General features: G+C 37.6%; 1 protein-coding gene across 1 annotated transcript in view; it reads left to right on the forward strand.

Moving 5' to 3' along the window:
- Positions 1 to 434: 434 nt before the first annotated feature.
- The window catches only part of rargb (retinoic acid receptor, gamma b), a 100,116-nt gene continuing 84,546 nt past the window's right edge, over positions 435 to 16,004 (forward strand). The window contains exon 1 of the mRNA XM_079844471.1: positions 435 to 607. The gene's annotated coding sequence lies outside the window, so the exon portion shown is untranslated. The remainder of the gene's footprint in view (positions 608 to 16,004) is intronic.

Consider the following 16,004-nt stretch of genomic DNA (forward strand, 5'->3'; position numbering starts at 1 on the left):
GGAAATAATTAGAGGGAAGAGAAAAGCAGAGCAAGCAGTTTGAGGAGATGGAAGGATAATGGGATGTAGAAACTGACACCCAGAAGAAGGCTGGGCTGGAGGGGGGTGGAGAGATGCTATAGGGGGAGACGTATAGACGGATAGAGCAGAACCAGTGGAGGGGCAGAGAGAGGGAAACTTAAGCTTTCTGGCCCTGATTTTCCATCCCTAAAGGCATTCTGTGGTTTCTAAAAAAAGCCCTGTATATTTGAAGTATTGCGTCACGTGACCAGGGCTGTATTTATGAATCAAAGAGTATCGGGATTTCTGAGGGAAAGACCGAGAGAGAGAAAGAGGGCAATACTTTACCATATGCAAGACAAAAACTGTTGGACATGGCAGAGAAAGTTTGATTGAAAGAGGGAGGGCAAGAATGCCAGAGAGCGAATGACGAGGTAGAGTGAGTGAGTGAGTGAGTGAGTGGTGGAGGGGGGGAGCGAAAGAGAAAAGGCGGAATGCAACAGACTCCTTTATTCACACAGAGAGACACATCTGACTTACACAAGTCAACTGAGCTGCTCTCGTTCGCTCAGTTCAACCCTTCAGACCTCCAGGATCACCATCTCAGGTAAGCCTGACCTCCTCCAAGCTTCAACAGACGACAGGAACATACATTTTAGAAGAGTTTTCTTTTAATTCACAGCGTTTCCCCCAGCGTACAGCTCTACTCATAAAAGCGAAAGAGACAGTGAATGAGAAAGACATGTTAGAGCAAGAATAAATGTGTTGTACAGGTAATTCCTTCATACTGATTTGTGTGTAATAGTTTGGAATCTTCTGTTGATGAGTTTAGGACAAGATTAGAGCTATTGAAAGAGAAAGCACAAAAAAAAAACAATGTCAATGAATTTGTCTCGGTTTGCGAGTCTGCGTGGCAGATGTGCCATAAGTGTCACTCAACTGCATGTGACCTCTCAATGAGGTAAGCTGGCGGTCGTCTTCTTATCAAGATCATCAAGTACAGGCAGAGAGGAAATCAACAGAAACGGCTTCAACCTGCTGCTAGGAAATGACAGACTACTGAAGTTCTCAGAATTTCACCGATACACCAAAGATGTTTTTCGCTGTCCAAAAGCATTCTGTAGAATACAACAATTCAAGCATTATTTTAAGGACAGGAATATCACCAAGAGTGTCGCGTTTTATGCCACGGAGATAAAATTGTGTGTTTGAGGTGACTTGTTCACATGGTGTATCAAGATGTGGACAGAAAAGAAATCTGCAGACATGAAGACGTCGGTTGTGTTGGTAAAGCTACATCAGTCATCAGGTGATTTATGCTTTATCAAAGCAAGCGCTGTTTCTCTTTTAATTTTGTCAAGTGGTTGCTTAACCTTTACACACACTTACTATATCCACTACACAACAATAGGCTTTGTTTCGATTTGACGCAATATTCCAGATCACATGCAAAGACGGTTACACTTTAGTTGGTAACAGTGTCCTTATTACATATGTTACACAGTGTCCAATTACATGCAACTAACCCTAAACCAAACCCTAATCGGTCACACAATATTTTAAGGTGTCTTTGTTACAATGTAATTATACAATTAAGTACTGAGTAATATAAATAACTACATGTACTTACTATAGGGTTAAGATTAGGGCTTGGTTAAAGTTAGTTGCATGTAATTATGCGTAATTTATAGTTATTACTATGTAACTACATGTAACATATGTAACAATGAGTAAAATAAAGTGTTAACCCCTCATCTTAACCCTAACCCTATAGTAAGTACATAATTATTATTATTCAGTATACTCAAAGGTATGATTACACTGTAACACGGACACCTTAAAATTAAGTGTGACCCACTTTATTTTACAGTGTCCTAGTTACATATGTTACATATCCTTACCATAGTATTAACGGTAAAGTATGCATAATTACATGCAAATAACCCTCAACCAAACCCTAACCCTATAGTAAGTACATGTAGTTAATCAATATCACTCAGTAATTAAATATATAATTGCACTGCAAAGACACCTTAAAATAAAGTGTTACCCCCTTTATTTTAAGGTGTCCTTGTTACGGTCTAATTATACAATTAAGTACTAATTAATAATAATTAACTACATATACTTACTATATAATTAGGGTTAGAGTTAGTTACATGTAACGGCATAGTTGTACATGTAAAATAAAGTTTTACCTACGGTGGTTGTTGTAAGAAAAAAAAATGTCTTTCTTCCTTGGCTTCCTTTGATGGCCTTTTAAACAATTCAGTCGCAGTGATGAGGGTTGTTATATTTTGATGAATAGATTCATTAATATTACATGTGGACAGATTGTCAATAACGTTGTTGAAGGTTATGTAAACACCTTAAACAGGGTAATTATCCAAATGCAATCGAAATATTAATATCGGCTGTTTAGAAAATCGTGAATGATAAAATGTGTGTGTTGGGATTGCTGTTGCTCCCTTACTGGAAATATGTCGTGTGTTTGTACAGGGAGGTCAGGAAAGAGCTACTCTATACCTGTTCATTCAGATGGAAAGATCAGAATTGAGATCAATTTTAAATCTCTATTAGTTGCTCTGGACAACAAAGAGATAAAAGGAGGCCGAAGAGAAGAGACCTACAGTCTTCTCAGATTTGCCAAAACAACCATGTCTGCAATCTAATGTCAGAGATCTCAATATGAACTCAAATGTTTCTCATCAAATTCTTCCGAGACCAATTTTTTGGAGCTATGCTATCTACAGCTATTGTGGCAAGGTTGATCAAACATTCTTCTAGTAACGTTATTAAAACATTTGTTCAAAGTTATGGTCTTTAATAACAATTTAGCACAAAAACATGGAATGTTTTTACCTGAAAGGTTCAGTTGGATGTTTGTCTAATGTTTGTTCAGATAAAAATTCAAAAGTAACGTTCACATAATGTTTGTAAAATTATAAAATGGAATGTTCCCTTTACGTTTGTATAACCCCCCAAAAAAACAAAAAAAAAACATAAAAAAAATAGGACGTTTTGACTTCAGAGAACATTCAGAAATAAATAATGTTTTCGTAACTTAACGGGAACGTTAGCACAACGTTCTTATAAAATATTTTTCTTAGCAAGGTGCTCTCTAAACTCTTACCGGATTTCACGAATTGTCTTGTTTGCATCTATTTTTATTTCTTAAGGGGTTTAAGGAGACAATAATGATACATAATTGCGATCTCCATTAAGTCTCCCAAGTTTTCACATCTGAGCAGTGAAATTTTCCCCTGGCTCTTAACAATTAAGATGGCAATTAGATCCAATGGCAGTCAGGTTTGCAGCCTCATTGGACATGTGCGTTATTCTTTAGTTCTTTTGAAAATTATCCATGTACTAGTGCTCTAAAATTCCCAGAAAAAAACACTAATCTGAAGAAACCGTGCTTTTAGGATACATTTTATTTTTAAGAGTGCGGACCAAACAATGTCTTATCATGTACCACCCACATATTTAATGATCTCCAAAGCACAGACTTGTTCTTGTCACGGCCTGCTGCCATGTGTGCTGCCTTAACTTCAACTATGTTGGCTTTGGTGGGTTTTTGTCAGCATTTATTTGGCTAACACACTTTCAGAAGTTGTGTGAGGGACTCTCCAGATATGTATATATTTAGACCTGCTCAAAAACAACTTTTACTAAACAAAACCACAGCACCACCGTTGTATTTACATACATATAAAATCAGGTATGTGCATGCCACGTGTGTCTGTGGTTTATGCACACTGAAAAGATTCAAGTAAAATAGTGGAATATATCATCAAGACTTTACCATAGTTACACTAAAACTGTATGAGCCACCACCACACATGGAAAACTTAGCACATTTACTTAAAGATTTAACTTTACAGTATAGTAACAATAATTGTAGTAAGTATGATATTAATATGGACACTATGGTCAATTAGTTGTAGTAGTCTGTGTGTGTGCACCTGGTTTATGAAAACTCGTCCAGGCTTACACGTACGACAAATCCAACAGTGATTCTAACTAACACTTTTTGTAAAAATCTAGTAAACTGTACTATTCACATACTATTCCTTGTTTACTCAGAAAACCCTAGTTAAGATTAATTGATTGGTTTGAGTGCCATTTTGTCAAGCAAAAACCAAAACAAAACAAAAAAAACACACCATTATGGTGATCAGTGTTCACTTTGGAATATTCATATTATTATAACTGTTCCTATTGATGCAGCGATGCAACAAGAAATCACAGTTATTTGGGTTTGAAAGGAAGAGAAGAAATAAATAGGTTGCTTTTAAAAGTTGACCTAGCGTCTGACTGAATTATTAACTATAGTGATTTAGTCAGAAATTAAGATCACCTTTTAAAATTAACCTATGTTATATTCCCTTTATGTTGTAAAATGATCGTTTACAATTTTATTGCTAACACTTACGTCATAAACACCTCTGAAACTTTTAATCGGGTTGATATAATTCTTCTATATTTGTAACAAAATCTGGCAGTTGACCATGCTTGAGTCACACACAGACTTCAAAACACAACAATGGTAACAACAATGGTAGCTATACTAAGTCATGAGTAAATCTAAAGTAAAAGATCAAGTACCCTCTACAGTTCTTTTTTAGTTAGGCTACTAGAACTCTTGTGTAAGTGAACTATACTAACTAAGCATTTGGTTTGCATGCTTTTTAAAGTCTAACTAGTTAGATTTTACAGTGTGATTTACATTAAAAGTCATGTCCGGAAACCCTCATTATCATGGTTGAGCTGACTTTAAATGTGTACATAAATAAACACCATCAGCAATGCATCATGTTCGATTGTTCGCTGTAAGTGATTTATAAACACACCTAGTTTGTACACTGAACATTTCTTCTAAACATTGAGCACAATAATTAGAGCGTAAGTGTGTGTATTTCATAGATCATCGGTCAATCTGTCAGCTCAATGTCTTCTTGAGCTCTGCTCGTCTCACCTGTCAGGCTGGCGTTGTTGGTCTAGTCTGGCCGCACTTTATCAGTTCACTTAAACACATTGCAGTGTTTGTGTGATTGACAGAGGGAGACTCTGTATTTAACTGCACCTCCCGCAGTTTCTCATTGTTCTCAGCTTTTTGTGAATGACAGTTCCTTCAGGCAGAGAACACTGTCTGTGTCTCTACTTCTCACTGTCTCTGCTTGTCCGTCAACAGGCACACGCATATAATTACACTAACCTTCCCATAAGCACAAACCCTAACCCTGCACTCTTAAAAATAAAGGTTCTTAATTGGCATTTATAGTTCCATGAAGAACCTTTAACGTGCATGGAAACTTTTCAGCGCACAAAAGGTTCTTTATAGTGGAAAAGAGATCTTCAGGTTATTAAAACTGAGAAATAAATAAGAACTGTTGACTGAAAGGTTCTTTGGCATCACTGTGAAAACCCCTTTATTTTTAGGAGTGTAGCCTAAGAAGAAAGAATTTAATCTTTTTAGAATAATAAAAAGCTAATTTATGTATGACATAAATTATGATGATTTTTGTGCAGACATTTTTTTTCTCTACACAGCACATCCTGTACCACCTGATATAGGAAACTGAGCAGGTAATACAATAGTGAAGTTCACTTCAGCTGGCATAATTCATGGATACGACATACATAATTCATGCAGAAGTTGTGTAGAAGTGTTCTCCATATGCGCTGGCTGGCTGTACTGGGCCGGTGTTAATATGTTACGGCTGCCACATCCGCAGTGCGTTTTGGATTGATTATTTGTGAGAGAGATGGTGAGAAATAGAGAAAAGGAAACATACAACAGTTGGTGGAGATGCCAGAAAGAACAAAGAACGTGACTCGAACCATTTGGAATTTTCAAAACTGTTTACATGCGGCTTATTAGAGAAATATGTTGGGTTAAGACTTAACAGATGACATGCCTAGGAGTTCAAAACTGTCCTGACATTCTTTTTTATTTTAAGTAGAATTAAGTATTTCTATAGTTTATATTTTATGTTTATATTAAAGGGGACCTACAATGCAAAATTCCCTTTTATAAGGTGTTTGAACACAGATGTGTGTCCACAGTGTGTGTAAACAACCAGCCTAGTGGTAAAAATCCATCCAATACTTTTTTATAATCCCCATCAATCATTATCAATCTATAATGAGATGTTTGATATTTCCCCCGCCCATGACTGTTGATGATTGGCCCTTTTAGCATAGAAACGCCCCTGAGTGAGAAGCACAGAAACCTCATTTATGTTTACTCGCTGTATTAGCGCTAGAGTGTGCGCCAAAAACATTACTAATGTTCTATTGTGGAGCCTCATCAGTTAATTTTTGAATGAAATGTGCCGAAGAATGTTGGTAAAATATTATACATTTGCGCATATTATTTTACGTATGACTGCTGAACCAACGAGGGCCAGTACAACGCTGGATTTGCCAAAAAGTTGTTTCTGATGGATGGGTCAAAACCAATGCTTCATGCTCTAACTTCATATCCAGAATAAGTAAGAAAGGCACTTCATATTTTGTTAATGTTTGCAAATGTCCTTTCTGAATGAGCTTTCTAGAATGCTGTACGGCTAATATGGCTAAAGTTAGCATAGTATCTGACTGTATTCACAGAGACTAGAGCTGTGTCATTAGTTTTATCCTGAAATCGCTCACCGTCTATGTAATTCATAAACACACATTTATTATGCATTGTATAGTCGGGTGACAGACTTTTTTACATCCCCACACAAGCACCTATACAACAATTTATAGATTAACATGACGATACATGCTAGTCGATGAGTTGAATCCACGTAACTCCACAACAACTAACGTTACATAAATGATCCACTAACCATTCAGAAACGTCCATGTGCGTCTAAAAGTGTTAACCTCTTCCTGAGTCTCTCAACTTGGTCCAGCTCCGGTTCAAACATGGCACTCCACAACTGGTTACTTCTGACATTTTGGCTGAGGGAGATTCGCCTGTTTTGTTGTTGACGGAGTATCTGAAGCTCGGGTAAAGGATCCGCCCTCTTCTGGAAGGGGGTCGGGGAGCAGTAGCTCATTTGCATTTAAAGGGACACGCACAGAAACTGCACGTTTTTGCTCACACCCAAATAGGGGCAAATTTGACAATAATAAATGGTCTGGGGGGTATTTAGAGCTGAAACTTCACAGACACATTCTGGGGACACCAGATATTTATATTACATCTTGTGAAAAGGGAAATAATATGTCCCTTTAATGCTGTCAAGTTGATTAATCATGATTAATTGCATCCAACATTTTAAGTTTCTAAGTGTGTGTGTGTGTGTATGTATGTGTATATATAGTACATATATTATATATTTACAAAATTTTAAGGTAAGACGCGATTAATCAATTTGACAGCACCAATTTATATTATTTACAAGTTAAAATTTTAATACATTTTATGATTATTTAGTACAATTTTCATGAGTTGAGCACTTCTAAAACAGTTTTAAATAAAAGAGCATGAGCTTAATACGTCTAACTCAAACATAATCCACACAGTAGTAGACAAAGATGTAATTTAGCCCACTATGAGTTGAGTGTGTGTTAGTACCTGGCCACAATCTCAATTAGACGTGACCTCTGACCCACACTCGTTGCCTCAGGCACTAAAAGGTGATACAGCCGTGACCTTTCCACTCCTCGGGTCAGCCAACAGAATCTGCTCAATATAATGGCACCATTGTGTGCTTCATATTCAAAGCAGTTGTTTTCTGTGTCAGCACTTGCTATAATACCAACAATTTATGAATGAAAAATGATAATTCAAAGACCTGGTTTTGGATTAAATAATTTCCAAATGTTTTGAGAACATTATTAACTTTCCCCGCCAGAATATTTGAAAAAAGTTGTCAGTTTTTTGATAATTTCCCAAAAGTTTAATGCTTCCCAGAATATTTTGTTGCATGAATATCTGAACATGAAGGAACAGAGCCTCTGCTTTAAAAAACAAAAAAACAAAAACTGTTTTATTCTAGCGTCATGCTTTTTTTCCCCTCAACAACTGAATGGGTCAGTTTCAACATTTTGAGCAAAAAGCTGAGAAAATCGATTTTTCAGAGACTTTTTCAGAATGATGATCAAAACACATATGGAGTCCATCAACACACCCAAAGCTTCACAGTCCTGTAGCTCGTCCTGGGTCGACATTTCATTTAGTAACATTAGGCAGTTTTGATTTATATGCTATTTAATGTTGATGATCGCTCAGGGCCGTCGCCAGAACATACAGAACACTTTTTTATGATCTATGAAACAGACATTCACAAAAACAATAACATTGCGTATTTATAACTCAAATAGTCCAAGTTCTATATTAAAACAACACAAAATATGAATTTTCTGATAAAAATTCGACACTATAAGTCCGTGGCCAGGGGAAACAAACACGCTCTGCCTAATTTCTGATTCACATTTGTGTAATTAGAACATTACCGTTCTAGAGATTAATGTTCCTGTGAGCTAAATGCTGCTGAAGAAGTTCCGTTATGAAACACGTGAATCGCCAAATCCACAGAATTACGTTTTTTTGCTCTCAATAGTAAGTTTGCTGAATTACCATGCGATTAGGGGGGCACGTTGTGTCATCTGGGGAGGCATTGCCACCCAATGCCCCTTGGCGACGGGCCTGTGATAGCGTTATTTTACATATGCATCTGCTAACGTGATATCGCTTGTTTCTGCTTCTTCTTCGCGTGTGTTTTGATTAGGAGATTCTGCAGTTTTTCAGATGTGTAATTGCGCCCCCTACAGTCTAACAGTGCTGTAAAAGCGTTTGTTCAGAACTTTGAGAGAAACTCGAGAGAACATTAGCTGAAGTTCTGAGAACTTTCCCTGTTGGCTGGGTATCAAATGCAGCAGTGTCAGGACAGAGACATACTTTTTATGTAAGAACGCTTTGATACAGTTACTTACAAATGACTGTGTTATTAAATCGCTAACTGTATAAACATGTTCATAGTTTAACTCGCATATAATGAGCTCTGTACTAGTGTCTACTAACTGTATACAATACTGAGGCCATTAAGAATATTTACGCATATTCGGACGACTTTTTACTACACAGCCAACAACATAATGATGTTCATAAATTCAAGTTATCTAGCACCAACAGTGACCGCACGCATAAAAATATTTTAGAGAGAGGAAAGTCTTGTGTTCCAATTTATTAGAAGATGGAAATTTAAGCCATTACCCGCATCTTGACGTTTTTGCTTTAAGTTTGGAGCGGTACGTGTAAAATTTAAAGCCTTAAAGACTACACATGCTGTGAATAGAGCGTAAAAACATTCATGAGCAGTCTCACACCTGCATGCATGGGCATTTAAACATGCCGCTTTTATGAAATATGTGACTCAGAGTCTCAGTTTTGACACATGCACGCTTGTGTACAATAATGGCCATCTGTATTTGGTGAGCCCATAGGCATGCATGTGAAAATCCCTGCCTTGCATATGTGTGTTAATATGTCTGTGTTTTAATGCACCACATCCTTTGGTTTGAAGTTCACAACCTCCCTCAAGGCACCTTGATTTATGGCTCATATTTCAGCAACGTAATTATTCCCTCTTAGTTCATGTTTTTCCAGACGTGTTTTGCCTTTGTGGCTGTGCATCGTTTCTTTGGGGAACTGCAGGGCTCTTGTTGGAGGTGCCAAACTCCATTCATTAGCACACATCAAAGACGAGCTCTCGAACCTGGAGCAATGTCAGCGTATGTCACACATGGCCATGACCAGGTGCTGAGCTAGACCTTTTTAAAATCCACGTTCAAAGTTGATCAAATCATTTCATTTTGAAGTTTTGTACTCAAGCAGCACTGCTCAAATCCAAAGAGAACCTTCATTTGCTTAAAAGGTTGCTTTGAAGAATTCATAACCTTTGTGCCAGGGTATTACAAAGTGTGTTATAATGTCATTTCTTTGACAATTTTCCACAGAAGTTAAATTAACACATGCAGTTTATGTGTCTATGGCAATTGCGTGTTTTGTTGGCCAGGAAAGCTATTAAAATTTTCTCCTCGCTCTTTTATTACGCACTAGACGTGGCAGACCGAATCCAAAACGCCATTTTTACAGCTAATTGGATGTTCCTACTCAAAGTCATAAATTAAGGTGATTCTATGAAGACTTCAGAGCAATTAACAGTCTGTAAAATGGGTTATGCATTGTGTGGCTTTTGGATTGCATTCAAAGAGCGCATCACTGTTATGAAAACATTTGAACCTTATTGAACTGTTTGTAATTTCTGTGCCTCTATATAGCATCACAAAATGCAAAACATAATTACTTTTCACATACATTTCCTGGGCACTGCCTATGTCTTTGATCGGTCAGCCAAACAGAAAGTCCCACCTAAAATTTACGTCATTAGTTGAACCTGTTTTGCTGTGTTGGGCTGGTCAGGAAGGTCAAAAAAAAAAAAAAAAAACAGACCAATTTTGATAATACCACAGTCTTTACAGTTTTCATGATGATTGGTATATTCACAAAATTATTGAGTGTGGAACTTTATACTTGAAATCCAAATCGCAATTCAGATTTTAGATAAGGAAGGATTATCTATTTAGATACACACACACAAAAATAATAATAAACATGTTAACTAGTCAACTAAGTCAAAAATCACACTTACAATTGGTCATTTAGCAGATACTTTTATCCAAAGTGGTTTACAGATGCAATTCTCATACCAACAATATTTCAGGAGTAGTAGTACAAGGTAGAGAGAAGAGTAATAGTCTGGTTTATTTTAGCTTTAGTTTTTGTTCATGGTTTTTGATAAAAAACAAGTTTATTCCAGTATGATATTAGTATACTTCTTTTAAACAAACATAAAATGTATGTACTTCTCAGTAATGTACTTAAAATTGCACTTAAAGGGTTAGTTCACCCCAAAATGAAAATTCTGTCATTGATTCCTCACTCTCGTTCCAAACCTGTAAGGCCTTCGTTAATCTTCAGAACACAAATGAAGATATTTTTGATGAAATCTGAGAGCTTTCTGACCCCTCCATAGACAGCAATTTAATTAACACTTTCAAGGCCCATAAAGGCAGTAAAAATATTGTTAAAATAGTCCATGTGACTCCAGTAGTTCAACCTTAATGTTATGAAGCGACGAGAATACTTTTTGTGCGCAAAGACACACAAAAATAACGACTTTATTCTAGCCCGTGTCAGTCTAGGAGACTGACAAAGGCTGGAACGAAATTGGTGAATAATGTCGTTATTTTTGTTTGTTTTTGCAACCTTTCAAATGCAGTATTTATGGGAGGAGAATATTTAAATTAATCATGCAAGGTGATTTACTAAGGTTTGTGCTCGTCAATTTACTGGTGTTTGCTCCATTATTTACATACAAAAAAACAGATGCTAACTGGTAGATTGTGTTGGTCATTATGCGTTGGTTCTTTAATTTACATGTCATCAGTGGATCACGCGCGGAGCTTTCCACTTCCATCAACGCTTTTTTTGGAATTGCGCTCATACAAATTTGCCCTGTTTAATAAATCTGGCCCTTAGAGTGTAAAAATATTATATAAATAGTAAGCTATACTATAATGTATGATGTCATGTTCACTTAAAGAAAATTATACTTAAAAATAAAACTAAGCTTTTTTAAAGTCTAAACTAGTTTACTGAGAGTACTTCAAAATGTATTTTTATAAACTACAAAAAACGTCAAAAAAGTATTTGACTAGTCAACTATCAGTATAAGTTCACTTGTAGTTTAGTTGCAGTACAAACGGAAAACTTAGTTGTAAACTAGTTGTGTACTCAAAGTTTACTACTGTTACACGTAAAGCATACTTAAAAGTATACTTTTATACACTAAAAAGTGGGCCAATTTAGTCCTAAGTGGTATTGACACAATACACTTACAAGTATATTAGCACATTGAAATTAGTATGCTTACTACATAAAGTATACTTCAATACTTGAACTTCACTTAAGCATACTATATTAAAAAAGTACTTATTTGTTTATAAGGGGAGAAATCATGCCATCTGTCCATGTTGCCATCTACCTAATTTGGCTAAATTCTTCAAAGTGACTAATTTCTACTCATTATCAAATGAAATTGAAATCCTGAATTGGAATTGATTTTCGATTCCCAAACTGTACTTACCAGAAAATGAATGCATTATGAGTATTTAAAAAACAAACAAACTGAAAGATAAATAAAGATGAATACTATACTGGATTCTACCAATGCAAATTCGTACCACTGTAATGTCGTTATAGGGAAAAATTACAGCTACAGTTTTGTCAGAAGGAGGTCTCAATGATTCATATTTCAGTCACTGTACCTGTGGTCACTATTAGGGGCCCTATTTTAATGATCGGAGGGCATGGTCTGAAGCTCATGGCGCAGGTGCACTTAGGGCATGTCCGAATCCATTTTTTTGCTAGCTTAACAATGGACAAAAACAGTCGGGGCGCCAGGCGCATGGTCCAAAAGGGATGTCCCTCGTCTCTTAATGAGCCATGGGTGTGTTTTGACGTAGTGTGCAATAAACCAATCAGAGTCTCATCTCCCATTCCCTTTAAAAGCTAGTTGCGCTCACATAATGGCGGATTCACTACTAACGTGTGCGCACGTTGTGCACCGCCCATAGGCGCATATTACTAATGCGCCCTTTAAAAAACACAAAAAATACTGCGCTATTGACTTTAGACCAGGTTTTTGTTGGTCAATGGCGCAGTCGTTTTCAGTTCCTCAAAAAAGCAACGTGCCAACAATGCACCTGAACACACCTGGTTTTCAGACCAGACGCCCATGGGTGAACAGATGGCACGAGTGCATTTGCTATTTAAACAACATGGAGCTGGACGTGAAAATGAGAACTGCGTCAGGATGAAACTAGCCAAACACACTTGCGTGTGTATGATAGGGCCCTTGGTCTTCATGGCTGTTTTGTCCATCTCTATGACGTGAGTGATAACGTTAACGTGAGCTTCAATGTTTGTATTTGTGAAGTTGAATGAAGTTAACTTTGTATTATCTCCAACTGTCTCAGCTGCTCCTATTGCTATGTCACCAAGTCTCATTGGACATGAATGAATTCCTGTTCCTTTGTTGCTGCAAATTGATGTCAATGTGAATGCCATAGTGACCCTTGAGATTCATATGAGGGGAACAAGTTGATGAGATGATACATTTGCCTGAATGAGCTGCTGGGGATCTTTGGTAACAGTAAAAGTACACACACAAACTTAAGGTTCCAAAAGGGGATTTTCATAGTGATGCCATTGAAGAACTATTTTGGTACTTTCAGCGAACAGTTCTTTTTTTTCTTAGTTTGAAGAACATCCAAATAATCTAAAGAACCCTTTTATAAATAAACTTTTGTGCAATGGAAAGGTTTTGTGGATTTTAAAGCTTCTTCATGGATCTATATAAAAATAAACTTTATTTTTAAGAGTGCAGATATGAGGAGACCAAGCTGTTTAGATTAGATTAGATTCAACTTTATTGTCATTACACAAGTACAAGTACAAGACAACGAAATGCAGTTTAGGTCTAACCAGAAGTGCAATAGCAGCAAGTGCAGGATATACAATGGATGCGTAAGTGCAGGACATGGATATGTACTGAATATGTATAAATATGTATAAATAGAGAGACGTTATTACTATAAACAGAACTGAATTTACAGGTGAATATGTACAGTGAATAAATATACAGATGGCTATTACTATAAACAGAATTTACAGGTGAATATGTACTATGAATACAATATACAGATGGCTATTACTATAAACAGAATTTTACAGATAGAGGTATACAATAATATGTTAGGCTAATATGAGGAATAGCAGTGGATTAGGGTAGTGCAATAAATTATGGACAGAGCTATCCGGAAAAAAAAAGTGTAAAGTGCAGTGGAAAGTGGTTGCATATTACATTTAGAAGTACAGTGCAAAAATGCAAATGTAAACATTGGTACCATAAATACAGTCGGCAGTGCAAATGAGCATAATCCAGTTAAGATATGGCAGTGCAAGATGCATATGTAAACAGTTGTTACTGTGATAAACAGTCGGTAGTGCAAATAACAAAGTGAAGGAAGATGTGAGGTCGGAGAGTTATCAGTTTATGAGGGAAGTGGATCAACAGGGGTTTGAGTTCAATAAAGAGACAGCTCTGGGGAAAAAACTGTTCTTTAGTCTGCTGGTCCTGGTCCGGTGGATCCTGAAACGCCTGCCGGAGGGCAGGAGAGAAAACAGTCTGTGGGCTGGGTGAGAGGAGTCCTTGAGGATGCTGCGAGCTCGATGCAGGCAGCGTTTCCTCTGGATGTGCTCGATGGCAGGTAGTGGAGTCCCTGTGAAGCGCTGGGCAGTTTTCACCACCCGCTGCAGTGCCTTGCGCTCCGCAACAGAGCAGCTCCCATACCATACTGCCACACAGTTGGTCAGGATGCTTTCTATTGCGCAGCGATAGAAGTTCACCAGGATAGCCGAGGAGAGCTGATTCTTCCTCAGTGTCCTCAGGAAGAAGAGGCGCTGGGGACACTGAGGAAGAATCAGCTCTCCTCGGCTATCCTGGTGAACTTCTATCGCTGCGCAATAGAATAAACTGAATAAACTGTTGGCCAAATAGAGTGTCTTGAATATAGTTCACACAACTTTGTGGTGCAGCCTTTGAAATACCTTTATTTGAAACCATTGGTTATTATGAAACCATTTCTGCAGGAAAGACTCGGGAGAATTATATCGACAATAGTGCATTTAATGATAGCTCAGCAAGCTAATAATATACAAAGTCAATTTGGCGTAGGCCCCGTCCGTAGGCATAATCCGAGGGTATCGGATCTGCAATTCCTGCCTGAAGATGAGGGCATGGGCGCAGCCGACCCCCCGAGAGGTATGGACAGGACCATCCTGGTGGTGGTGGGGAGGATGGGGGTAATCGTCGCTTCAGATCTGCGTTATCGTCGCTTCAGTATCTGCGAACTCAAACATGTGCAAGTACCGAGCTTTTATACGGTGAGCATGAGAATATAATTGGGTTAGAATGAAGGCAATAAGTGACGTAGTAATTGAGTCTTCCCAGCAGAACTTCTGCTAGAGCTTTCATTTTCATGAAGGATGAATTGATAGGAAAACATTTTCAGTTTTGTCCAGACCTTTAGAATTGATCATCGATCAATATTTGCCAATATTACATCACAGAGAGTTTGTGGGCATTACCTCATTACCCTCTCTCTTTGTGCCCCTCCCTCTGTTCACGCTGGTAAATGAGAGCAGACCGAGGCCAGGCAAACCCTGCCAGGAGGCCGTTCCATGAAGGCAGCTTTGAGGCAGGGCACACAGGCGCTTTTGTTGACAGTGTAAAGGTGTGCACCCTGCCGAGGGCCACAGGACAGACAGGGCCTACAGCCCTGCAGCATGTGTCCATCTGGAGGGTTAGATGAAAAGAACATAGAAACTAGAAGCTGAGCATGGGTAATGGACCTTAATAGCGTATAAGTGTATGTGTGTGAAAAAATGTCTTAAAGGATTAGTTCACTTCAGAATTAAATTTTTTATGTAAATATAATATAAATAATTTACTCGCCCCTATGTCATCCAAGATGTCTTTCTTTCTTCAGTCGAAAAGAAATTCTGGATTTTTCTTCTTATAGTGGACTTCAATTGGGCCCAACCTGTTGAAGGTCCCAATTGCAGTTTCAATGTAGCTTCAAAGAGCTCAACACAATCCCAGCCGAGGAATAAGGGTCTTATCTAGCCAAACGATCTGTCACACAAAAAAATTTACATGTAGTTTTTAACCACAAAGGCTCGTCTTGCATTGCTCTGCAATGCGATCACATTGGAAAGGTCTCGCATGATGTAGGTGGAAGTATACCGACCTAATCCTTTAATAATCCTTTAACCAGCGTTTAAAAAAATGCCAGCCAGCCACCACCAGCATTTTTGATCATTTTCTCCAAATTTTCTTGGCTCCCAGAATATTTTGTTGTATGCAATATATCAAAAG

The sequence above is a fragment of the Gobio gobio genome (assembly GCF_949357685.1).
Source record: "Gobio gobio genome assembly, chromosome: 19".
NCBI classification, from domain to species: Eukaryota; Metazoa; Chordata; class Actinopteri; order Cypriniformes; family Gobionidae; genus Gobio; species Gobio gobio.